Source organism: Chiloscyllium plagiosum, chromosome 7 (assembly GCF_004010195.1).
Source record: "Chiloscyllium plagiosum isolate BGI_BamShark_2017 chromosome 7, ASM401019v2, whole genome shotgun sequence".
Lineage (NCBI taxonomy): Eukaryota > Metazoa > Chordata > Chondrichthyes > Orectolobiformes > Hemiscylliidae > Chiloscyllium > Chiloscyllium plagiosum.
The window spans coordinates 33658467-33683850 of record NC_057716.1 but is presented as its reverse complement, the minus strand read 5'-3'; the positions used below and the strand labels follow the sequence as shown (position 1 = coordinate 33683850).

The following is a 25384-nucleotide window of genomic DNA, read 5'->3' as shown; positions in this document are numbered from 1 at the left end:
GAACTCGACTCACCACACAAACACAGTGACTACAAAAGCAGGTCAAGGCTAGGAATATTGGGCCGAGTAACCCGCCTCCCAACTCCCCAAAGCCTGTCCATCATCTACAAGCCACATTTCAGGAGTGTGATGGAACGCTCCCTACTTGCCTGAATGGGTGCAGCTCCAACAACACTCAAGAAGCTTCACGCTATCTAGGTCAATGCAGCCCACTTGATTGGCACCGCATCCACTCCCTCCACCACTGACTCTCTATTGTGTATCTATAAGATGTATTGCAGAAATTCACCAAATATCCTTAGACAGCAAGTCTTTACAGAGATTTGCAATGACATACAGTGAGACACTGGCTACACGACAGTTCTACAGTGAGACATGGGAGCTGTACAGTGATGGGACACCACACAGTAGTCATCCAGAAGCTGACCATTCCGTACAGCAGCTTAATGTTAGTGTTTAGCCAGCAAAGGGTTCCTTGTGCTTGTTGAACTCTACAATCAACAGGTGAAGGGGAGGGCTAAGGAATCTGGAAAGACCAAGAAGGCCATTAAGTCTCTCAAAGCTGGTCCACATCTTCCTCAGCATGGTTAATCTATACCTCAACCAGACCCATGTCCATATTGCTTCACACCCTGGGCATATCCAATCTCTAAAGTTCCAAAAGTGTGGTTCCAGAATCAAAAACAATGCTTCAATTGAGCCTGAATCTGTGCTGTGGACAGATTTATCAGAACTCCTTCATCTCTGTACTTTAACCTTTACTTGTAAAGTGGAGCATTCAGTATGTTGCTGTATGGCTTCTGGACACCCCCCTGGTCCCCCTGCTCCTACACTGATTTTGGAACTGTCCCCTTTGTTTTCTCCTCTATGCCTTACCAAAATATACCAGCTGAATGAGACTGTATCAAATATACATACACTGAGTGAGTGAATGTCAGAAACAGGGGTCCTCGTCCATGATGCTATTCACACTGAGGGCAGCTCATGGCCGCACATGGTTGTTATAATCCGAAGGCATAGTGTAGAGATAACCAGCTTGACATATCCTCTTCAGAGTCCATTATGTGCTAGTCACACCACGTCATTCTGTGCAATGTTGGGTTCACACACTCCAAACCCTGGTGTTCTTTCACTTCCCTCAGTGTGGGCGAGGGTCCCCCAAAAACAAGCTGACACAAATTGTCAAGCGCACCCTCTCGCTGCGGGCAGTAGTTTCTCTGTGTGTTCCCATGTGGAATTGTGTGACTATCATAAACAGCTCAACCATCTCACCCTTCTTCTCAAAACGTAACCTTTGAAGATCCCAACTCATTCTGGTGAATTTTCATTCCCCTCCCTCATTCCAAGGTTGGTTTATCCTTTTGGAGGTTGAGTAGTTGGAGCTGATCACAGCAGTTAGTCTCTGACAATCAGCAGCTAGGCAACGTCTCCATCTCGCCAGGTCCATAGTCAGGAGATGAATAGTCGCTAAACAGCCTGGATGTGTATTCTCGCTTCCTCAAGAGAGGATCTCTCATCTCTTCTGGGTCACGACAGAAGCACACATTTCATTTAGAGGGGCAGAAAGAAGCCAATCATCGCCTCTCACTGCTCCATGAGGTGGTAATGTCTGCTTTGCTTTCATATAATACATAGCAAGAATGCATCAATCACAGCTTTGACATTTGTACTTGACCACCGCAATTTATTGGGGAGAACGTACTGGGTTTCTGCCTCTCTGTGAGAAAGTGCTTCCTGACCTTGCAAGTGATTGCTGTAATTGTAGATATTTTTCCAATCACCCTGTTCATTGGTGGTATTACCCACCTCTGGAGTAGATGGGACTGAAACCTTGGTTTCCTGCTCCAGAGGTGGGGACACTACCACAGCCCTCTGGCTGTAATTTTATGTTTTATCTCCAGGTATTCTGGTCTCCAGCACCAAAACTAAATAGTTCCTTTCTGTTTACTCAATCAAATGAATGTGAACATCTTAAACACCTCAACCAGATTACTTTTGATCTTCTAAAGTCAAGAGAGCTGACTTTTGTGACCGAGCCTTCTCGTTAACCCTTTGACCCCTGACTGGAATGTTTCCAGCATTCCACACTTTGGAAATTGTGACATGAGAAAGTACACTGGGATTTAATGGAAACAATGGAGCAAAGGGTGACATCATGGGGCACCATCCTTATAGGGGTGCTGGCCAAATACAGAAAATGAATTCCTTCAGACATAAAGTGACCAAGTTTTCGAAAGTCAAACTGGGACAGACGAATCAACCAGCTCCAGCTAATGTTGAGACATCAATTCAGGATCTACATCTGGTAGTGCCTCTCTCCAGGCTACCGCTTCTCCCTTCATTGAGCACTTTGACCTGATGCTGCAACAATTGCAGCCACCCAATATATTCTCGATGAGCTCACAGTTGCTAAGAGACCCTAATCAAAACCCACACATCAATAAGAGTCCGTGCTACCGGAAATAGTATATGAATAGGAATAGAGGATTGTTAGAATTGACAGAATTGGATAAAGGGGAATGGAAACCTGGAACTAGTGAAGTGCCACAGGGATCAGTGCTGGGCCACAATTATTTACAGCACAAATTAATGACTTGGACAAGGAAAGTGCATGTTCTATAGCCAGGTTTATGGCTGACCCAAAAATAGGTGAAGGTGATGCAAAGAGTTTGCTGAGGAATATAGTCAGGTTAAGTGAGTTGGGAAGATCTTGGCAGATGGAATGTAATATGGGGAAATGTGATGTTAAGTACTTTGGCAGAAAGAATAGAGGAGGTGAATATTATTTAAATAGGGAACGACTGCAGAAATCTGCAGAACAAAGGGATTTGGCAGTCCTTGTGCATGAATAACAAGAATCATGCATCTAAGTTCAGTGAGTAATAGGGAGGGCAAATGGAGTATAAAAGTGGGGAGGTTTTGCTAAAACTTGGGGCAGCACGGTGGCTCAGTGGTTAGCACTGCTGCATCACAACACCAGGGACTCTGGTTCGATTCTAGCCTCGGACGACTGTCTGTGCGGAGGTTTGCACGTTCTCCCTATGTCTGCGTGGGTTTCCTACAGGTGCTCCGGTTTCCTCCCACAGTCCAAAGATGTGCAGGTCAGGTGAATTGGCCACGCTAAACTGCCCGTAGTGTTAGGTGCATTAGTCAGAGGGAAATATAGAGGTCTAGATTAGAGTGGTGCTGGAAAAGCACAGCAGGTCAGGCAGCATCCGAGGAGCAGGAAAATCGACATTTCGGGCAAAAGCCCTTCATAGGGTCAGGGAATGGGTGTGGGGGGTTACTCTTCGGAGGGTCATTGTGAACTTGTTGGGCCGAAGGGCCTGTTTCCACACTGTAGGGAATCTAGTCTAAACTTAAGAGTCAATCTCATAGTTAAAAATCACACAACACCAGGTTATAGTCCAACAGCTTTATTTGAAAGTACTAGCTTTCGGAACGCTGCTCCTTCATCAGGTGCTTCCAAATAAACCTGTTGGACTATAACCTGGTGTTGTGTGATTTTTAACTTTGTCCACCCCAGTCCAACACCGGCATCTCCAAATCATGAACCCCATTATTGTGTGTCTGGAGTTATGTGTAGGCTAAACCAGGTAAGGATGGAAAATTTCCATCCCTAAATGGCACTGGTGACCCAGATGGGTTTTTACCACAATTGATCGAACATTTTGTATTGATTTCAAATGTCACCATCTGCCACGTAGTTTCAGAGTTTTCAACAAATTTGTTTTACTGTTTTCCCTTGTGGGAGAGCCTCGGACCAAACAGCATCATCTCAGAATAAGGAGTCACACATTTAAGACAACAGTGAGATGGAATTATTTCTCTCAGAAAGTGGTGAAACTATGGAATTCTTCACCATTGAGGGCTGTCAAGTCTGGGTTATTAAGCATATTCAAGGCTGAGATAGAGACAGATTTTTAATCAGGAAGAGAATCAAAGATTATGGGGCAAAGGCAAGAAAGTGATGTAGAGAATTATCGATACAGACATGATCATATTGAATGAAGAGCAGTCTTGATGGGCTGAAGGGCCTTTTTCTGCTCCTATGTCTTATGGTCATATCTGGGAAAGTGTCCCAAATGGATCTCGCAAGATTGTAAGTCCAGGCGTGTGTGCGCTCGCGTGTGTGCGGTGTGTTTGTGTGTGCTCGCATGTGTGCTGTGTGTGTTTGTATGCACGCGTGTGTGCTGTGTGTGTGTGTGTGCGCGCGCGCGTGTGTGTGCTCGCGTGTGTACTGTGTGTATGTGCGCGTGTGTGCTGTGTGTGCGCTCACGTGTGTACTGTGTGTGTTTGTGTGCATGCTTCTGTGCTGTGTGTGTGTGCGCATGCGCGTGTGTGCTATGTGTGTGGTGCTATGTGTGTGTGTGTGCGCGTGTGTGCGCTCACGTGTGTGCTGTATGTGTGCGTGTGTGCTGTATGTCTATGTCTCGTAGCCGTCAGTCATCCCAAGATGTCCCATTTCTATCCTCCTCATCCTAGCCCTGTCATATCTTCCTAGATCGCATTCCACTTGCTTCAGTCTTTTGTGGCTGTGTTGCCCCCATTAGCCCTTGTTAAAAGCTTGCCCGAAAAGGGAGAAGCTCAGAACCAGGATCTTGAGGAATTTCTGAATCTCAGAATGTTACATTGCAGAAGGAGGCCACTCAGCCCACCGTGTTTGTATCAGCTCTACAAACAAGCACTGTAACTCAGTGACAATCTCCGATATCCCTGCACACTATTTCTATCCAAATCCCCATCCAGCGCCCTCTGGATGCTTCAGCGGAACCTGCCACCACCACATTTCCAGGCAGTGCATTCCAGATCCCTAACTACTCACAGTGTGAATCAGATTTTCCTCAATTCGCCCTTCCTTCGTTCACAAATCCCCTTATATCTGTGCCTTCTTTGACTTGGGAACAATTTCTCCTGACCCACTCTATCCGGCCCTCTCATGATGTTGAAAACCTCAATCAGATCTCCTGTCAGCCTTCTCTCTGAGTAGGACAGCCTCAACTTCTTTCATCTATCCTCACCACTGAAGTGTCTCACCTCTGGGACCGCCCTGGCCAACCTCTTCTGTGCTCTCTTTCAGACGTTCACATCCTCCTCTTTTAGTGGGATGCCCCGACGTTGCCGGCACATGGAGGATTTCATGGAAATCTGGCACGGCTGGGATTTTTGGGTGGCGATCGCATCCAGATCGTGTGTCCCCCAAGTGACACTGTGTCACCGTCCCCTCCCGCCCCAGTTTTGCCTCGACGCTCGGTGTCAAATCCACAAGCTGCTAGGGGTGTTTCACTGCATTGAACGCGCTGCACAAATGCAGGCTGCCGTCGTCTGCGGTGGTTTGCCGCAGGGCTGTGGGCCTGGCCCTCCCCTGTACATCTCAGGCAGGGTGGCACAATGTCTCTGTTTCCTCTCCTCTCCTCCCTTTAAGTTACAGTCATGAAGAAGGGCTGAAGAAGGGCTTATGCCCGAAACGTTGATTCTCCTGTTCCCTGGATGCTGCTTGACCTGCTGCGCCTTTCCAGCAACACATTTCCAGCTCTGATCTCCAGCATCTGCAGACCTCACTCTCTCCTTAAGTTACAGTCAGCCAACAGTCTGTGTGGAATTTGCACATTCTCCCCGTGTCTGTGTGGGTGTCCTCCGGGTGCTCCAGTTTCCTCCCACAGTCCAACGATGTGCAGGTTAGGTGCATTGGCCATGCCATTGTGTTAGGTGCATTTGTCGGAGGGAAATGGGTCTAGGTAAGTTACACTTCGGAGGGTCGGTGTGGACTGGTTGGGCCGAAGGGCCTGTTTCCACGTTGTAGGGAATCTAATCTAATCTAATCAATTGCAATGTGATTCTCCATTATCCCTGACAGGCTGTCCCCGAGACTGCACTAATGGATTCACAGAAGGTCTGACTTTACACTGATTTCCCAATGTCCAGGAGCCTGTAATTTCAGACCCCCACCCTGCACCACCAGCCTCTCTCCCCTCATCCACCTCTCTCTCTCTCTCTCTCTCTCTCTCTCCTCTTCCCTGCAAAACTTTCTTGCCTCCCAGGATCTGAATCCTGATGCTTTGATGAAAGAGGACCAGAGCCTGGGTCTGTTTTCTCACAATGAGCGAATTCCAGAATTATCACAGCGCCGAAGGAGTCCATTCAACCCATTGTTCCTGCACCAGTTTTATTACAAAGTGCCAGTTTCCCCCTCTCCCTGCACACTATTTCCACCCAAATAACCATTCAGTGCCCTTTTGAATTCCTCAATGGAACCTGCCTCCACCACTTTTCCAGGCAGTGCGCTCCACATCCCTAACTACTCACCCTTGCTTCATTTGCACATCATTTCATTCTGTGCTCACTTGCTCTTATCTCTTTTATAGGATCAAGTCATAAAGCACATTGAGTCTTTCGACCCATGGTGTCCACACCAGTCAAAAACACCCACCTAACTTTTCTAATCCCATCTTCCAGCACTTTGCACTTCGCCTGGTATGCCTGAGCACCTCAAATGCACATGCAAATACTTCTTAAATGTTCTGAGAGCTTTTACCCTGATACAGGCGGTGCGTTCCAGATACCCACCACCCTCTAGGTGAAAATATCTTTCCTCATATCTCCTCTAAACCTTCTGCCCCTTTCCTTAAATCTATGCCCCTGGCCACTTAATCCTCCAACATAGGGAAAAGTTTCGTTCCTGTGTACTCTACCTATGGCCCTCATAACTTTATACATCTCAATCATGTTCCCTCTAAATCTCCTCTGCTCGAAGGAAAATAACCCTAAGTTTGTACAATCTCTCCTCGTAACTGAAACTCTCCAGCTGAGGCAACATCCTGGTAAATCTCCTGTGCACTGTCTCTGGTGTTATCACATTACTATTTTAACATGGATTCCAGAATTGCACTCAATACTCCAGCTGAGGCTTACCAACCATTTTATACAGTTCCATCGTAACCTCCTCCTCTTAAACACAATACCTTGGATAATAAAGGCGAGTATCCCATTTGCAATATTACCATGTTACCCACCTGTCCTGATACCTGACATGTCCCTCTAATTCTCAGTGCTTCTCAGGATCCAACTGTGCATCATATATTCCTATGACTTGTTAATCCTACCCAAGTACACCACCTCATTTTTATCCAGATTGAATTCTACTTGCCACTGATCAGCTCATTTGACCAGCCCATCTATATCCTCCTGTCATCTAAGACGATCCTCCTCACTATTTATTACCGGCCAATTGATTAGATTAGATTAGATTCCCTACAGTGTGGAAACAGGCCATTCAGCCCAACAAGCCCACACCGGCCCTCCGAAGAGCAACCCACCCAGACCCATTCCCCTACATTTCCCTCTGACTAATGCACCTAACACTACGGGTAATTTAGCCTGGCCAATTCACCTGACCTGCACGTCTTTGGACTGTGGGAGGAAACCGGAGCACCCAGAGGAAACCCACGCAGACACTGGGAGAATGTGCAAACTCCACACAGACAGTCGTCCGAGGCCGGAATCAAACCTGGGACCCTGTTGCTGTGAGGCAGCAGTGCTAACCACTGAGCCACCGTGTATCGTCTGTGAAAGTACTGATCAAGATTCTCTCTATCTACTCTATCTAGCCACGTTATAATTTTGAAAGCCTCTGTCATATCTTTCGGCCTTCTTTTGTCCAAGGAGATCCGTCCTGACTTCTCCAATCTATCCTCGTTACTCAAGTTTGTTAATTCTGGAAGTATTCTTTCCCATCATGTGCTGCCTACAACAATACGCGTCTCCTGAGGTCCAACAAATGTCTTGTACATGTTAAAACATCTCCCTGTTGTAGTCATTTACTAAAGCTGAGAACACTGTATGCGTTATTAACTGCTCTCTACACTTGTCCTGACACCCTTCAATGTTCTGTGTACGTACATAACTCAGTCCCTTTGCTCCTCCACCCTGTTTAGAATTCTACCCCCTTTTTCACATTGTCTTTCAATTTAGCCTTCTCATAAGTGCTGTCCTATCATCTTACTTTCTGAACGAGAGACTTAACCTCCATGGCAGGTTTTCTACGTATTGTTGGTTCTACTCTTATGGTAATACATGTTTCACAACAAGAAGAGGTGGAAACTGTTCGTGAGATGGCCATTAAACTTAAAGATCCAGATATAATATCCACTTTTCCATTCTCGTTCCTTTATTTGACATGTAATTCAAACAAGGTGTAACCTTGGTTCACTGAATACGCCCTTGCCTGTGAGCAGAAAGCTGTGAGTTCAAGTTCCAGTCCAGAGTCCTGAGCAGACAATCTAAGCTGTGACACTCCCAGGAGCAGTACTGAGGAAGGGCTGTGCTGACAGAATCACTGACTTTCAGATGATGCATTAAAACTAAATGCTGTCTGTGCCCTTGTAAGTAGGGCATTGTTTAAACAAGATTATAGGAATTCTCAAGTGAATTATCATTGAAACATATGATATATAATATAATATCTAAAATATATAACATGCTGAGGTGAGTCAACAGAGTAGATGCAGGAAAGATGTTCCCTCTCTGGTGGGGTGGGTGGAGTGAGTTGGGGACGGTATGGAACGAGGGGACACAGTCTCAGAATAAGAAGTGGGCCATTTATGACTGAGGTGAGGAGGGATTTCTGCATTTTAAGGGCATGGAATTCTCTGTCCCAGAGGATGTGAAGGTTCAGTTGAGAGAGAGAGAGAGAGAGATCGATGGCTTTCTGAAGGTTAAAGATAACAGGGATATAAAGATGGTGTGGGGAAATGGTGCTGAGATGGAAGATCAGTTGCAATCTAGATGAAAGGTAGACCAGGCAAAAGGGCTGAATGGCCAAATGCTGCTCCAATGTCTACAATGTCCTAACTCAGGTGAGAGAGCATCCAGTGAGTGACAGCCATTCAATTGTAAGGAGTTCAGAATCTCAGCCATGATCCCCAGGCCTGGGATATTTTCAGTACAAGCACAGTATACTGGGATTGTATACTGTCAAAATGCAGTAGTTCTCTGGTACTCATTCCTGTTCCCTTATTTGCAGTTGGGCTCACTCCGCCCCCTTCCCCCCACTCTGCAGGTCTGAGTTACCATGGTTACAGCCACATTACCCTGCAAGTTGTCACCCAGAGCTATGAATTCTGATGACAGAGGCTCCATTCAGTCCCCATCATACAACTAACCAGGAATCTCACTCCCATTGCCAGCACGGTGGCTCAGTGGTTAGCACCGCTGCCTCACAGCACCAGAGACCTGGTTCGATTCCAGTCTCGGGTGACAGTCTATATGGAGCTTGCACATTCTCTCCGTGTCTGCGTAGGTCCCCTCTGGGTGCTCTGGTTTCTTCCCACAATCCAAAGGTGTGCAGGTTAGGTGAACTGGCCACTTAAATTGTCCCATAGTGTGCAGGCCAGCTGGATTAGCCTTGGGAAATGCAAGGCTACAGGGATAGGGTGGGGAGGTGAGTCTGAGTGGATTTGATGGGCCAAATGGCTGGCTTCCACAATGTAGGATTTTATGATTCTTTTATAGAGTCATAGAGATGTACAGCATGGAAACAGATCCTTCGGTCCAACCCGTCCATGCCGACCAGATATCCCAACTCAATCTAGTCCCGCCTGCCAGCAATCAGCCCATATCCCTTCAAACCCTTCCTATTCATATACCCATCCAAATGCCTTTTAAATGTTGCAATTGTACCAGCCTCCTCCACTTCCTCTGGCAGCTCATTCCATACACATACTTCCCTCTGTGTGAAAACGTTGCCCCTTAGGTCTCTTTTATATCTTTCCCCTCTCACCCTAAACCTACGCCCTCTCATCCTGGACTCCTCAACCCCAAGGAAAAAGACTTTGTCAATTTACCTTATCCATGCCCCTCATTATTTTGTAAACCTTTATAAGGTCACCCTCTGGCGCTCCATGGAAAACAGCCCCAGCCTGTTCAGCCTCTCCCTGTAGCTCAGATCCTCCAACCCTGGCAACATCCTTGTAAATCTTTTCTGAACCCTTTCAAGTTTCACAACATCTTTCCGATAGGAAGGAGACCAGAATTGCATGCAATATTCCAACAGTGGCCTAACCAATGTCCTGTACAGCCGCAACATGACCTCCCAACTCCTGTACTCAATACTCTGACCAATAAAAGAAAGCGTACCAAATGCCTTCTTCACTATCCTATCTACCTGCGACTCCACTTTCAAGGAGCTGTGAACCTGCACTTCAAGGTCTCTTTGTTCAGCAACACTCTCTAGGACCCTACCAATAAGTGTATAAGTCCTGCTAAGATTTGCTTTCCCAAAATGCAGCACCTCACATTTATCTGAATTAAACTCCATCTGCCACTTCTCAGCCCATTGGCCCATCTGGTCAAGATCCCGTTGTAATCTCAGGTAACCCTCTTCTCTGTCCACTACACCTCCAATTTTGGTGTCATCTGCAAACTTACTAACTGTACCTCTTATGCTCGCATCCAAATCATTTATGTAAATGACAAAAAGTAGAGGACCCAGCACCGAACCTTGTGGCACTCCACTGGTCACAGGCCTCCAGTCTGAAAAACAACCCTCCACCATCACCCTCTGTCTTCTACCTTTGAGCCAGTTCTGTATCCAAATGAGTAGTTCTCCCTGTATTCCGTGAGATTTAACCTTGCTAACACTGCCTGTCTTTGGCAGGATTGACAGGTTACTTGATGTGTTCAGTCACATTAGAATCTTCCTTAATTGGACACCAGAGACCTGGAGTGAGACTGTGATCTGGTGCTCCTGGCTCTGAGACAGGGTCCCTACTCAATACCCCTTTGGGTTACCCTTCCTCATCATTAAGGAAATGTGGGCAGGGGGTGGTGAGATGTGGGTTACTGGCTATGAGAGGGATGATGCAAGTTTGCGTGGAGCTGGATCTGGCCTCTTGCTGTGCAGCAGGTTCTGTGTTATTCAGCGAACAGAGCTCTGAATTCAGGTCCATGGTGTCCATCTCAGACGCCAGGTACATCCAGCCGCAAGAACGCTCTGTTTAGTCACCCCCCTACTGGTTATGGTTCAAATATAAACCTGTGCGCACACACAGCGTGTGACTTTCTTAACTCCGATGTCTGCAGGCGTTACAACAGTGTAGAAGCTTTTCCTATTAATAAACCTCGTGTGATTGGGCTCCCAGATTAAAACTACTAGCCCGCGAAAGCTGACTGGAGGCAGGACTTTGTGACCTGAAAGAGGGAGCATTGCCCGCAGTGTTTTCTTTTTCTTTATTCATTCAAGGGATGAGAGTGTTGCTGTCTGGGGCAGCATTTATTGCCCATCTGTAATTACCCAGAGGGCAGTTAAGAGACAACCACATTGCTGGAGGTTTGGAGTCACGTGTAGGCCAGACTAGGTAAGGATGGCAGTTTCCTTCCCGAGAGGACATTGATGAACCAGTTGGGTTTTTCCAACAATCGACAATGGATTCAAGGCCGTTGTCAGGCTCTTCATTCCAGACATTTATTGAATGCAAGTCCCACGATCTATCATGGCGGGATTTGAACCCAGGTCCCCAGAACATTACCCGGGGGCTCAGAAAAGAGAATGGGACTCACTTTTGGTGGCATGATATACTTGTGTCATTGGGTGAGGACTGCAGTGGTGATACCTGCCACAGCTGAATAGGCTGTCAATCCTTTCCACAAGAAAAAAAGATGCCCCCTCGTGGTGGAGCTGTGGGAGGGCATGGGGCACCTTTAGGAGTGAGTACGGAGGTAGGGAAAAGAGAGAGAGAGAGAGAGAGTTGGAAAGTACTGACTGCATGGTGAAAGCTGCCAGCAAACGTGTGCGGTTCTGTGGCATTTCAGACAATTGTGCCAGGGAATGTCATGACAGCACAAATCCCAGCATCAGTGCAACTGTCAATGGCTGCCCTGGTCATTAATTGGCTGTGTTTTTGCTGAGCTTAGTAAGTGTGGCGGGGATGCCTTTGGAGGTACAGGCACAAGTCTACACATTTTCACCCTACCTTTGTGAAATGCTGGTCTCATGCTGGATTGCAGCATTTGGCTCTGTGTTGGACTTGACACTGGCACTCCAAACGGGCATGGCCTTTAACTGGATTGTGAGACAGTATTGCACAGGCAGATGTTGAAGTGGCTGAGAGGGTGACCTTTACTTAGATTGGGCTTTACAAGCACAAAGCCTCAAAGTTTCATACAATTTCTCCCACCCTTGTCTCTGTTGTAAGAATCTTTGAGGAGAAAGTGAGGTCTGCAGATGCTGGAGATCAGAGCTGAAAATGTGTTGCTGGAAAAGCGCAGCAGGTCAGGCAGCATCCAGGGAACAGGAGAATCGACGTTTTTTCAGGAAATTGTTTCTTGGAACAGTATTTCTTCCTGCACCACTCTTGTATGTATCGCGCTTCATGAGGTTTCACAGTCGCACCATCTCATTGAGGACATTATCCACCACAGCGCTGGCAGAGACGGGCTGTGGCTCTGGCAGGAGACTTGCTGCCTCTCCCTTTCTTCCCTTCTTTCTCTCCCTCTCTCTCTCTCTCTCTCGGCTGACACTCCAGTGCAGTACTGAGGGGTTTGCCACACTGTCAGAGGCTTTGTCCTTCAAATGACATGTGTTCTCGGCTGAAGATGTGCTGGGAGATTAGGGAACACATTCACAGAGCAGCAGTGTCGACCACCAACCCCCCCACCCCCCAAACACCAAGTCCTTGGCAACATTCATTTCTCTTCCAACTTAGGGAAAACAGGTCAACCATGTCAGAGCTCTGTGTCTGCTTGGGTCAGTGTGAATGTGTGCGAGTGTGTGTGTGAGTATGTGCCTGTGTGTGAGAGAGAGAGAGATTATGAGCGAACATAGAACAGTACAGGACCAGAGCCATTGACCCACCATATCTATGCCAACCATGATGCCATTCTAAATTAATCCCATCTATCTGCTCATGGTCCATATCCCACTATTCCCTGTCTGTTCATGTGTCTGTCTAAATGCCTGTTAAATGTTGTTATTGTATCTGCTTCTACCACCTCCCGGGAGCACGTTCCAGACACTGACCACCCTCTGGATGAAAAACTTTCCTCACACGTCTCTTTTGAACTTGTGCAGTTCTGTGGCATTTCTTGCCTTAAACCTATGCTCCCTAGAATTTGATATTTCCACGTTAGGAAAAGACTCTGACCATTCGTGTTATCTGCGCCTTTCATAATTTTATATACTTCTATTAGGTTGCCCTTTAGCCTCCAATGCTTTAGTGAAAATAATCTAGGTTTGTTCAACCTCTCCTTATAGCTAATATACTCCAACCCAGGCAATATCCAGGAAAACCTTTTTTGCACATACTCCAAAACCTCTACATTTTTTCTATAGTGAGTTGTGTGCATATGTGCATGTGTCAGTATCTGTGTGTGTTTGAGAGAGTGTGTATATTGTGTGCATATGTAGGGGAAAGAATGTGTGTATGTGAGTGTGTGTCAGTTACATATGTGTAAATCAGTGAGTGTGTATGTCTGTGAGCATGTGTGCTTGTGTGTGAGAGACAGAGCAAGACTGTGGATGGATCACATTGCAAAGTGGCAGCTTATCGCTGATTGCGTACATTATTGTCATCTGGAATTCCTGGTTTGCCCGGAATTCTCCACCTTATCAGATTAAAATCACCTACAAGAAGCTTTTCTTTCTCTCTTGCTGGATTCGTAAAGAGTTGTGTTTTCTCAGTCTGTTCAGAAATTGCAAGCCCAACGAGTCAGACTGGTTTTATCGTGGAAGATTCCTCCTCCATTCCTCAACCCTTTCTATATTCAGCTGACCTGAATGTCGGCGTGCTATTCGACCACTGGAACTATCACACCCAACCTGCTCCTGCCATCTGTCAACCAGGAGTGAGAATGCAGGCTGATATCTTTCTCTCCCTACCACTGGGGGTGCCAGTGGTGGCCTAAACAAGGGATTGGTTGCGTGAGCAACAATAACAATTTGAATTTATATTGCAGCCCTAAGGCATATATTGGAACATTACCACTCAAACTTCAAGCCAGAGTCTTCCTTTAACTGTAGCGCAGGGATTTCTAATGGTTATTTTGAAACTGCAGCTTTCAGAGCAATCTGGTTCACACTAGCACACAGTCCACATACACACAGCAACACGCACAATAGTCGGTTTTTACTCCCACATTTTGTGTTTTCCTGGAAAATAAAACACGAATATGCCTGCAGTTTGGGACAGAATAGAGAGGGGATGCCTTTCTGCTGTGAGGGAAAGTCAGCTCCTTATGATCTCGTCCTTTTCAGACATTCTGCTTGAAGCTTCCCTGAGAGTCTCCAGGTGTGACATTCCATGTGTTCACACAAGACAGCCACTGAATTACCATCATCAGTCACCTCTGGTTGTTTATCATCTTTCAAAAAAAGTTATTGAATTAATAATTACAGCAGGTAATTAACCTTGAGTCCAGATCTGTTGTTATGATGAAGTGTAAAGGGAGCTTGACTCTTTATCTAACTCTGTGCTGTCCCTGCCCTGGGAGTGTTTGATGGGGACAGTGTAATGATGCTGGTTATTTGACTCACATGCTGATCTTGCATCTCACCCTGTGACTTCCTCGCTTGCTGACTTCCTCACTTATTGATCTTCAGATTATAGACCCTCTCCTGCTCATCACTTGTTCCACTTGCTGCTCCCCTCCACAAATGTTCAAATCAATGCCCTCTCTCCCACTCCCCATCTTCCTCTCAGCACTCCAGTACCATGCCATACCTCTGAGCGACAAGCAAGGGTCAGTGAGTGCGAAGGTCAGTGAGAGGGAGGGACAGTGAGAGGGAGAGAGGCAGTGAATGCACAGGAGCTAAACAGACTTAGTCCTGCATTAAGAGGCAGTAAGTTGTTAATATTTCAAGTGTACAACACAGCTGTGTGCTTCACATGAGGCCTTAGAATTAAGATGCGTGACAATAGTGTGCACCTCATGGTACAGGTCAAGGGCAAACGAGGAAGGATATTTGTACACAATTGTAATTCAGTCTGATGTCCCCTTTTATAACAAACAAATTTGAAAGATTTAATGCAATATGCTATATATCCCTGACTGTTCTTATAGATGAGAAACTGTTTGTTATTCTAGCTAGACCCACTATTGTCCATTTATTTACTCATACTGATATTTAAAGAGCTTGTATCTTGTTATGGTGCATGTGTGGCGATTTCTCCAACCTATCTTGTGAAACACTGTCGATCTCTCCTCAAGCGTTTGGGTTATTATTCTGAGTTTTTGACTTGCATCTGCAACTTAATACACATTCTCAGAGTGTGCACACACTCTCACAGAGCCTCAACTTTACCTGGGAGGGGTACATTCTTTGGGATTGACATTTGGTGCCACATTCCTCAGCTTGTAGTTTTGGAAGAAACAGCAGTGTCTCTCTGTCAAACAATAATTCCACTTAACACTCTCATTCTGCTGTCTTCATCACTATAATTACAAACCATTTTCTCCCCTCAGTTTGACGATGCCACTTGGTCTAAGGGGTGGACTGAATCATCAGAACCTCTGTCTAATGTCACTGGATAGCTATCCCTAATTTGTCCAATATCTTTCTACTGATTGTCTTTATTGTGTTTCTTTACAAATCTGTGCGTACCTGTGTTGCCCTATAGGTAACTACTTTCTTACAGCTCTGTACATAACCTTGTCTCCCTGTCAGTAACTGCTTTCTTACAATTCTGCATGTACCTGTGTCTCCCTGTCTGTAGCTGTACTTTCCTACAACTCTACGTACCTGTATTTCCCTGTCAGAACCGTACTTTTTAACAGCTCTGTATATACCTGTATTTCCCTGTCAGTAACGGTATTTTTGTACATATCTGTGTCTCCCTTGTCAGTAACGACTTTCTTACAGCTTGCTTCTGTCCCTCGCGTGAAACTGTCTCAAAGAGTCCGAGATAGCAGTGTGTTCAGTGAAGGCCTTTATTGAGGTGCAGTTTAAGCTGTCTGCCCACAGGGTGCGCCTGATGGTAACAGTGATATGACTACAGCCAACCAGGAGGGATATTTGGTCAGTCAGACACACTGGCAGATATTAAAAGTTTGTTTGAGGATTTTTTGGTTCCAGTTCGCCAATGGGCTTTTAATGTAAAAAAGGGAAGATTTCCACTGCATCTTCCCTCTGGGAGAACAAACTTGGATTCCTAAACAATGGATCATTGTCAGTTAACAAATATTTCACTCATTTATGGAATGTGGGTGGCGCTGACGACGTCAATATTTATTCACGTTGGTAAAGATAATCTAAGTAATTAATGTTATAATATAAAGATTATTCTTCATTGTCTAAAATTTTAAAATGTATTACTATAACTAATATCATTCAGAAGACAAGGGAGTTGTATTCATAAAAATAACAGAAGTTATGCTTTAATGTGCATAAAACCGTGACTAGATCACTGCTGGTGTAGTGTGTTAAATTGTTTATGTGCGTTTTTACAATCAATCTTGTTTTATGTACAAGATAACTTTGTTTTTTGAAAAATAAATAGCAAACGATCCCCAATCAATTATGGGCTGATTGAAGTTTTCCAATATCTGAATTGGCCCTCACTATTCTTTGAGTGAATGCCTCTGTCAGTGTTTTACTCTGATTCGAAATTAGGCAATTCCAGCCCTGGGTTTATCCTATGGGACGCTGATACCTGATCTGGGAGTCACTGATCGCCTGGCCTCAATCTGCAGACCAAGGGACTGCCGCAATGGTGTGGTGGTTTCCCCCCGGGTCACGCAAGCCAAGTTTAGTTCCGCGCAGGAGAGCCGAAACAACCTGTTGAGCAAAAACAGCCTCTGCACCCAATTACTCAGCGAGGGAATTCCCTGCTCACCCTCAGTCTGTGACACCTGGCTGCCTCAAATGGGGGAGGTCACTGCAAGCATTGAACTCGGAAATCACAAGTGAACCTGTTGCGAATCCTCAACCGGTTTAGTGAGTGCCTGAGAGTCGAAAATGAGCAATGTGGGAACTCGCTGTTCGTTTCAACTGCTCTGGGAGTGTTTGATCGGAAAGCGTATACAGAGCTTTGTGTGACTTGCTCCGCACCTAACGCTGTGCTGTACCTGTCCTGTGAGTGTTTAATGGGAACAGTGTTGAGGAAGCTTCAGTTCCACTTTAAAAGACTGTCGAGGGCTTTACTGTTGATAGTTAAAAATCACCCAACACCAGGTTATAGTCCAACAGGTTTAATTGGAAGCACACTAGCTTTCAGAGCTTCCAATTAAACCTATTGGACTATAACCTGGTGTTGTGTGATTTTTAACTTTGTACACCCCAGTCCAACACCGGCATCTCCAAATCATGTTTACTGTTGATGTAGCCCTATCCTGGAAGCGTTTAACTTGGACATTGCGGGAGATTTACTGTATATGTAACCCCATGGTCTGCGTGTCCTGGGAGTGTTTGATGGGGACAGTGTAGGAAGCTTTGCTTTTACCTAACCCTATGCTATCTGGTCTACGGAGTATTTGATGAATGCAGTGTAGAAGGAGTTTTACCCTGTACCTAACTCCATGCTGTATTGTCCGGGGAGTGTTTGATGGGGACAGCCTTGAGCGAGCTTTACTCTGTATCTAACTCCATCTAACTGACTCTAATGGGTATAAAGCACAAATCTTCTGGGTCATTTGAAAATAGCGCTGAGTTTACGCATACCTAATTTTTTTACAGGCACTAATGCTTTTATTCCAAGTATGGGAGCAACATCTTTATTGGGGAGATGTAAATATTATTTAATTGTAGTTACAGTCTATTTCAGAGTCATATTCTCCACTTGTTTAAATCCCCAGCCCCATAAAAACAAAGCTAAACTCTATCGCTGCCAGTTAGGGTTTCTTTTTAAAAATCATGCTGCTCAAATACATTGATTGACAGGCCATCTGCTGTAGCTAAGAAAAAAAAATTACCAGGCATTTCAATAGACCTCAGTGATGACTTTTCCCAAGCGTTCTTGTTATGGCTGCACCATTTGTGAATGCCTGGCTGAGTTTCAAGGTGTCAAAACATGCTTATCTCAGTGAGTTGTGTTCATCTTTTTATTGATGGCTTTTAAGGAGCTATTAAAGGATTAGATGTTGCTGGTGTGTTACTGAACAGAAGTTTGTTTGTTTAATAACAAATTGGCCACTACAGAGATTTAAAATCTTTGAATGGGTTTCATGAATATACGTTTTATTTTTACTGTGTCAATTTTGCATGAGTGACAACGTGATTAGGAGTTAATTGTTTTTTCACCCTCACATTGCTCCTGGGGCCCTTCCACAGTGGAGCCTGGATGTGACTTTGGAGTATCAGGATGGGATGAAAGAGTGCTGAGCATTCGGGGTGGTAAGAGCTAAAAGGCCTGATAGCCTTTTATGAAACTGATACAGTCTCGGTGGATTGAGCTGGGCATTTAACCCAGCACATTTTGGTGTACTCCATCTTCAGAGAATGAAGACTGGGCCCTTTATATCATAGACAGACAGACAGTGGGAGGTATTCAGCCCGATGGATTTGCTACACCTTTCAATATGATTATGGCTGATCCAGCTCAGTGTCCTATTGCTACTTTCTCCCCATACCTTTTGATCCCTTCAACTCTGGGGATAATATCTAACTCCTTCTTGAAAACATTAAATGTTTTGGCCTGAACAGCTTTCTGTGGTACAGAATTTCACAACTTTTTTGAGTGATGACAGTTCCACTCATTTCAGTCCAAAATGGTCTCTCCCATGATATCCAGCTGACACAATTGATCTGGGCCCTAACTCTTTATACACACACTCACAAATCAATTTGTTTTTCCATGGTTTGTTTTCCCAACAGTTAGAATTACTTTGACTTATCTCCTTTCGGTTCGTGACCAGACGCCAAACATTGAAATATCTTGCTTAAAGGCTGCCTGGTGACATACGAACTGGCAACATTGTGATTCTGACCCTTTTCCCAGTCCAACACTGCATAGACAGGGCTTTAAACTATTTGGGAGCAGGGTGGAGTGGAGGGATCAGTTATCGGGGAAATTAGAAAACCTGAATTAAAGGAGGAGGTAAGAGTCCAGAACTCAGGGCAAGTTGTTAAATTCTCCAGCACAGACACAAATAGAACAGAGTGTATGAAAAGGGTTAGCCATCAAACTTCAGGCACACTGGACAAACACATGACGATGAGAAGTGGGACGGTTAGTACTGGTATTATATCTGAATGCACACAGTCTAAGGAGTAAGGTAAATGAGCTTGTGGCACAGATCGCAATTGGCAGGTATGACGTGATGGGCATCTTGGAGAGGTTGAATAGGCTGGGGCTGTTTTCCCCGGAGCGTTGGAGGCTGACGGGTAACCTTATAAAATCATGAGGGGCAAGGATAGGATAAGTAGACAAAATCTCTTCCCTGGGGTGGGGGGAGTCCAGAACTAGAGGGCATAGGTTTAGGGTGAGAGGGGAAAGATATAAAAGAGACCTAAGGGGCAACATTTTCACACAGAGGGTGGTACGTGTATGGAGTGAGCTGCCAGAGGAAGTGGTGGAGGCTGGTAGAAATACAACATTTAAAAGGCATCTTAAAAGAAATTTATGGAATGTCTACGTGATGGCTTTTTGGAGCAGTTTGTGGTGGAGCCCACTGAAGAACAAGCAATACTGGATTTAATGTTGTGCAATGGGGCAGACTTGATAAGGGAGCTTACGGTGAAAGAATCCTTAGGAAGCAGTGATCATAATATGATTAAATTTACTCTGCAATTTGAGAGGGAGAAGATAGAATCAGAGGTAACGGTGTTACAGCTGAAGAAAGGCATTTTCGGAGGCATGAGGGAGGAGCTGGGTAGAATTGACTGGGAGAAGAGCCTAGCAGGAAATACAGTGGAACAGCAATGACAACAGTTTCTGGGAATAATTCAGGAGATGCAGCGGAGATTGATTCCAAGGAAAAAGAAGCATAGTACAGGGAGGATGAGGCAACCATGGCTGTCTAGGGAAGTCAGGGATAGCATAAAAGCAAAAGAGAAAGCACACAAAGTAGTGAAGGGCAATGGGAAACCAGAGGATTGGAAAGCTTACAAAGACCAACAGAGGGCAACAAAAGAAAAGGGAGGGAGAAGATTAATTATGGGGGTAAGCTAGCCAGTAATACAAAGGAAGACTGTAAGAGTTTCTTAAGATATATAAAGGGCAAAAGAGAGGCGATACTGGAGAATGATGCTGAAGAGATAATAGTGGGGAACAATGAAATGCCTGAGGAACTGAATAATTACTTCGAGTCAGTCTTCACGGTGGAAGACATGAGTAATATCCCAAACGTTCAGGAGACTGAGGGGGCAGAGCTAAGTATGGTGGCCATCACAAAGGAGAAAGTGTTAGAAAGACTGAATGGCCTGAAGGTGGATAAATCACCTGGACCAGATGGACTACACCCCAGAGTTCTAAGGGAGATAGCTGAAAAGATACTGGAGGTGTTAGTGGTAATCTTTCAGGAATTGCTGAAAGGAGGATCCCAGAGGACCAGAAAATCACTCACATGACATCCCTGTTTAAAAAGGGAATAAGGTAAAAGATGGAAAAATTCAGACCAATCAGCCTAACCTCGGGTGTGGGTAGGATCCTGGAATCCATTGTGAAGAATGAGATTACTGAAAATTTAGAAATGCTTGGTAAAATAGGGCAAAGTCAGCATGGTTTCATCAAGATGAGGTCATGCCTGACAAATCTGCTAGAATTCTTTGAGGAAGTAGTGAGCAGGTTAGACCGAGGAGAGCCAATGGATGTTATCTACCTGACTTCAAAAAGGCCTTTGACTAGGTGTCACACAGGAAGTTACCAAGTAAGATAAGGGCCCATGTTAGAGGCAAGATGCTAGCATGGATAGAAGCTTGGCTGTCTGACAGAGAGCAGAGAGTGGGGACAAAAGGGTCCTCCTCAGTTGGGATCACAACTTTTCACTTTGTACTTTAACAATCTAGATGAAGGAAGTCGGGGCATTCTGACTAAGTTTGCAGACGATACAAAGATAGGTAGAGGGACAGGTTGCATTGAGGAGGCAGGGAGGCTGCAGAAAGATTTGGACAGGTTAGGAGAGTGGGCAAAGAAATGGCAGATGGAGTACATCATGGGAAAGTGTGAGGTCATGCACTTTGTTAGGAAGAAAAGAGGCATGGACTATTTTCTAAATGGGGAGAAAATTCAGAAGTCTGAAGTGCAAAGAGACTTGGGAGTTCTAGTCCAGTATTGTCTCAAGGTAAGCTTGCTGGTTGAATCAGTAGTTAGGAAGGCAAATTCAATGATGGCATTTATTTTGAGAGGATTTCAATATAAAAGCAGGAATGTAATTCTAAGGCTCTGGTCAGACCACTTTTGGAGCATTGTGTGCAGTTTTGAGCCCCATACCTCAGGAAGGATGTACTAGCCCTGAAGTGTGTTCAGAGGAGGTTCATGAGAATGGTCCCAGGAATGAAAAGCTTAACATACGAGGAACATTTGAGGACTCTGGGTCTATACTCGATGGAGTTTAGAAGGATGAGGGGGACCTAATTGAAACATGCAGAATACTGAATGGCCTGGATAGATTGGATGTTGGGAAAATGTTTCCATTAGTAGGAGAGGCTAGGACTTGAATGCATAGCCTTAGAGTAACAGGAAGACCTTCAGAATGGAGTTAAGGAGAGATTTCTTTAGCCAGAGAATGGTGAATCTATGGAAATCATTACCACAGAAGGCTGTGGAGGCCAGGACATTGAGTATATTTAAGACTGAGATATATAGGTTCTTGAGTATCAAGGGTTATGGGGAGAAAGCAGGAGAATGCGGTTGATAAACTTATCAGCCATGATTGAACAACAGAGCAGACTCAATGGGCTGAATGGCCTAATTTCTGCTCCTATATCTTATGGTCTTTATTGAAGAAAGAATGAAATGAAGATTATGCAAAAGTGAGGACTGCAGATGCTGGAGATTTAGAGTTGAGAGTGAGGTGTTGGAAAAGCACAGCAGATCAGGCAGCATCAAGAAGCAGGAAAATCAACATTTCAGGCAAAAGCCCTTCATCAGGATGTATAGCCACCTAGCCAATGGTAATGTTATTAACTCACCTCAAGCATCACTTAGCGCCTCACAGACACTGCTGCAAAATCATAGGGACGTCAAATACTGCTGGTGAGAGTTGATAAAGACATCGTCAACTGGCAATTCAATCATCATCAAAGCAGAAACAGAAAGTGCTGTAGAAATCAGTAGGTCTGGCAGTGGCTGTGGAGGGAAAAGCAGAGTTAACACTTTGAGTCCGGTGACCCTTCATCAGAATGCAGGAGGAGTTCTGAAGCAGAGTCATACCAGACCCAAAATAGTGGTACAACTGAGTAGTTTATTGGACTGTTTTAAGTCAGCCCCATTACTATGGGTCTGGAATCACATGTCAGCCAGACCGAGTAAAGACAGCAGATTTCCTTTGCTGAAGGACATTAGTGAACAAACCGATGGGTTTTTACAAGAATCGATGATTGTTTCATGGTCACCATGATTGAATTTAGCTTTATAATCCAGTTTTTTTCAAATGAAACAATTGAATGAATTAATTAAATTTACATTTTGCGCGGTTGGATTTTAAGCCACCATCTCCTGGCTTTATCCTGGGTCTTGAGGCTATTAGTCTAGTAACTACATCATTGTCTCCCTGATGCTAGAAGAGATGCAGGTACAGTTGTTACAACATTTAAAAGGCACTTTGATAAGTACATGAATAGGAAAGGTTTGGAGCAATATGGGCCTAATGCAAGCAAATGGGACTAGTTTAGTTTGGGAACATGGTCAGCATGGACCAAAGGGTCTGTTTCCATGCTGTATGACTCTCTATGAGTCTATGACTCACTGTCATAGACAGCATGGTGGGTCAGTGGTTAGCACTACTGCCTCACAGCACTGGGAACCTGGGTTCGATTCCATCCTTGGGCGACTGTGTGGAGTTTGCACATTCTCCCCATGTCTGCATGAGTTTTCACCGGGTGCTCCGGTTTCTTCCTACAATCCAAAAATGTACAGGTTAGGTGCATTAGTTAGGGGTAAATGTAGAGTAATAGGTTACGGGAATGGGTCTGATTGGGTTACTCTTCAGAGGGTCGGTGTGGACATGTTGGGCCAAATGACCTGTTTCCACATTATAGGGATTCTATGATTCCTCAGGACCACAGTGTTAGTGCTAGTGTGTGCCTATTGTCACACACACAGTTAGTGTGGTCACTGTTAATAAGTGTTCTATATCAGTGAGGATGGAGTCTGGTGGTGAGGGGCAGCAGAACGGGATAGAGAGAACTGTAGATATCAGCGTAGGTCAGGAGCAGTCAAGTTCATCAAGAGAGCAAGAGTCAGAGTGAAAGGTGAGAAAGAGAGAGAAGAGCCTGCTTGCCTGTATGTCCCAAGGAGGTGAGGCAGACATACCAGTCGGTTGTGGACTTAACTGTTTCAAAATGCTTTGTGTTTCATTCATGGCTTGTCAAGGCTGTGAATCGAAGCAGCACGTTCTGTACCCAAACGTCACACACTGGTAAACAAAGAGAGTGTGTTGTCATTATAAACCTGCCACTGTCAGTTCAGCTCAGGGTTACCTACCCTGGCCCAGAGCCATTGCTGGAGGGCCCACCACATGACCACCACTCTCCAACAGCCCCCTCACCCAGCCCCTCTCTCTGTCAGTCACCTGACATGTCCTTCCTTGGGGCCCCACACCCTCCAGAAAGCAAAGGAGCCGTTTGCTATCTGAAGCAATTGAACCATCTCTTGTATGTTTATGGAATCAAATGTTTACAGATAATTTAAAAATAAACATGGACACAATTTATTGCACACACCCACCTTTACCTTGCAGATTAGTACTTCAGTGCTGGCTCCAGGCCGATCCTGAAGATGGGGTTTGTGGGTGGGTAACATCAATGAAACAAAGTAGGAGCAGGATTAGGTTATTCGGCCCCTCAAGGCTGCTCCACCATTAATTACGATCATGGCTGACCATCTAGCTCAGTACCCTGTTCCTGCTTTCTCCCCCATACCGTTTGACCCCTTTAGTCCGAAGTACTCTTGAAAAACACTCAATGTTTTGGCCTCAGCCCTGTCACTTTGGGCAGAGCAATGAGCTACAAGGTTGGCAGGACCTCAGAACGGTCGGCTGACCTGTGACCACTCCCGCCCCTCCCTCCAACTTCATCTCTGCTGACACTGTGAACTGGTCAGCTGGTGGCAATCTGTCAAGTGTCTCTTCGAGTGCCTGTTGACCCTGGTTAGAGTGCCCTAGGTACTAACCCAACCTGTTCAGAGATGTTATGACACACATGTTGGGAGATTTACCAAGGCCTCCTGGCTCAGAGATAGGAACACTACCACTGCACCTCAAGAGCGCTAGTGGCCAGCGTATTTTCTATACTCTAAAGTGCTATTACGCACAACTGAATGACCTTCCCACCACCTAAGTCATCATGAGTATTTTTTTTAACTAATAACCACCTTCGGTATAAACACCTGTGAACCTAGTGACCAGTGTACAGCAGTGTAAATGATATCTTGGCACCTGTAGTTGTTTTCTTTGCGTTCTGTTGGGTTAATTGGATTAGACTGAGTATCCCCATGTATAATTCAGCAAGCGTCTGGAGTGGATTTCAGCTCGACACTCTGCCTTGTGACCCAGGCAGCTCACTGTCCTGCTCCCAGTCTCCCCAAAGAGAGTGTCCCTGTTTCCCGATTCAAAATAAACTGCAAACACCTGGCTTGTCACACTCTTTATTTAGACACACAACTTGCCTCCATGACCAGCCCAGGCTCCTGCATTTAGCGCCAGGTTGAATTCGGCGACTGGGGTCAAGCTTTTGCCCCTTGTTGGTAGTGGTTGGGTTGTCATTGTGGGGATGATGTGAGGGGTTACAGTGAAGATGGATGCACCCGAGGTGGAGTGCTGGAAAGGTTTTGTATAATGTCAATGGAGGAGCTTTTCAGTGTGATGTAAAGGGTTAACAATGACCATATAACTAAGATAGTTCTCACCATCGTGTAGATGAGATGGAAGATCACGTAACCACACAGAACTGCTTCTCTCCGGCTGCCTCACAGTACAGACTTGTCCTTGAAGGCCATTGGGTTAGTAATCCAGAAACCTAGACTAATGTTCTGTGGATATGGGTTCAAATCCCGCCAGGGCTAATGGTGAAATTTAAATACAATGACGACCTGGAGTTAAAATAAAACAAATCTAGTGGCGACCATTGCCAATTGTCATAAGACCGCACCTGGATCACTAATGTTCTTCAGGGAAGAAAATCTGCTGTCCTTACCTGGTTTGGTCTCCATGTAACTCCAGACCCACAGCAATGTGGTTGACTCTTAACTGCCCTCTGGCCAATTAGCAATGGACAATAAATGCTGGCCTAGCCAGT

At 45.3% G+C, this 25384-nt stretch overlaps 1 protein-coding gene across 7 annotated transcripts in view; it reads left to right on the top strand.

Moving 5' to 3' along the window:
* si:ch211-45c16.2 (mitogen-activated protein kinase kinase kinase 13) overlaps positions 1–25384 on the top strand; it is a 133843-nt gene that overhangs the window by 34068 nt on the left and 74391 nt on the right. Inside the window, exon 1 of one of the 7 annotated variants that reach the window (XM_043693390.1) lies at positions 16997–17065. The exons of the other annotated variants lie outside the window; for them this stretch is intronic. The gene's annotated coding sequence lies outside the window, so the exon portion shown is untranslated. Of the gene's footprint in view, positions 1–16996; positions 17066–25384 lie in introns of those variants that run through there. 7 annotated transcript variants of the gene reach the window in all.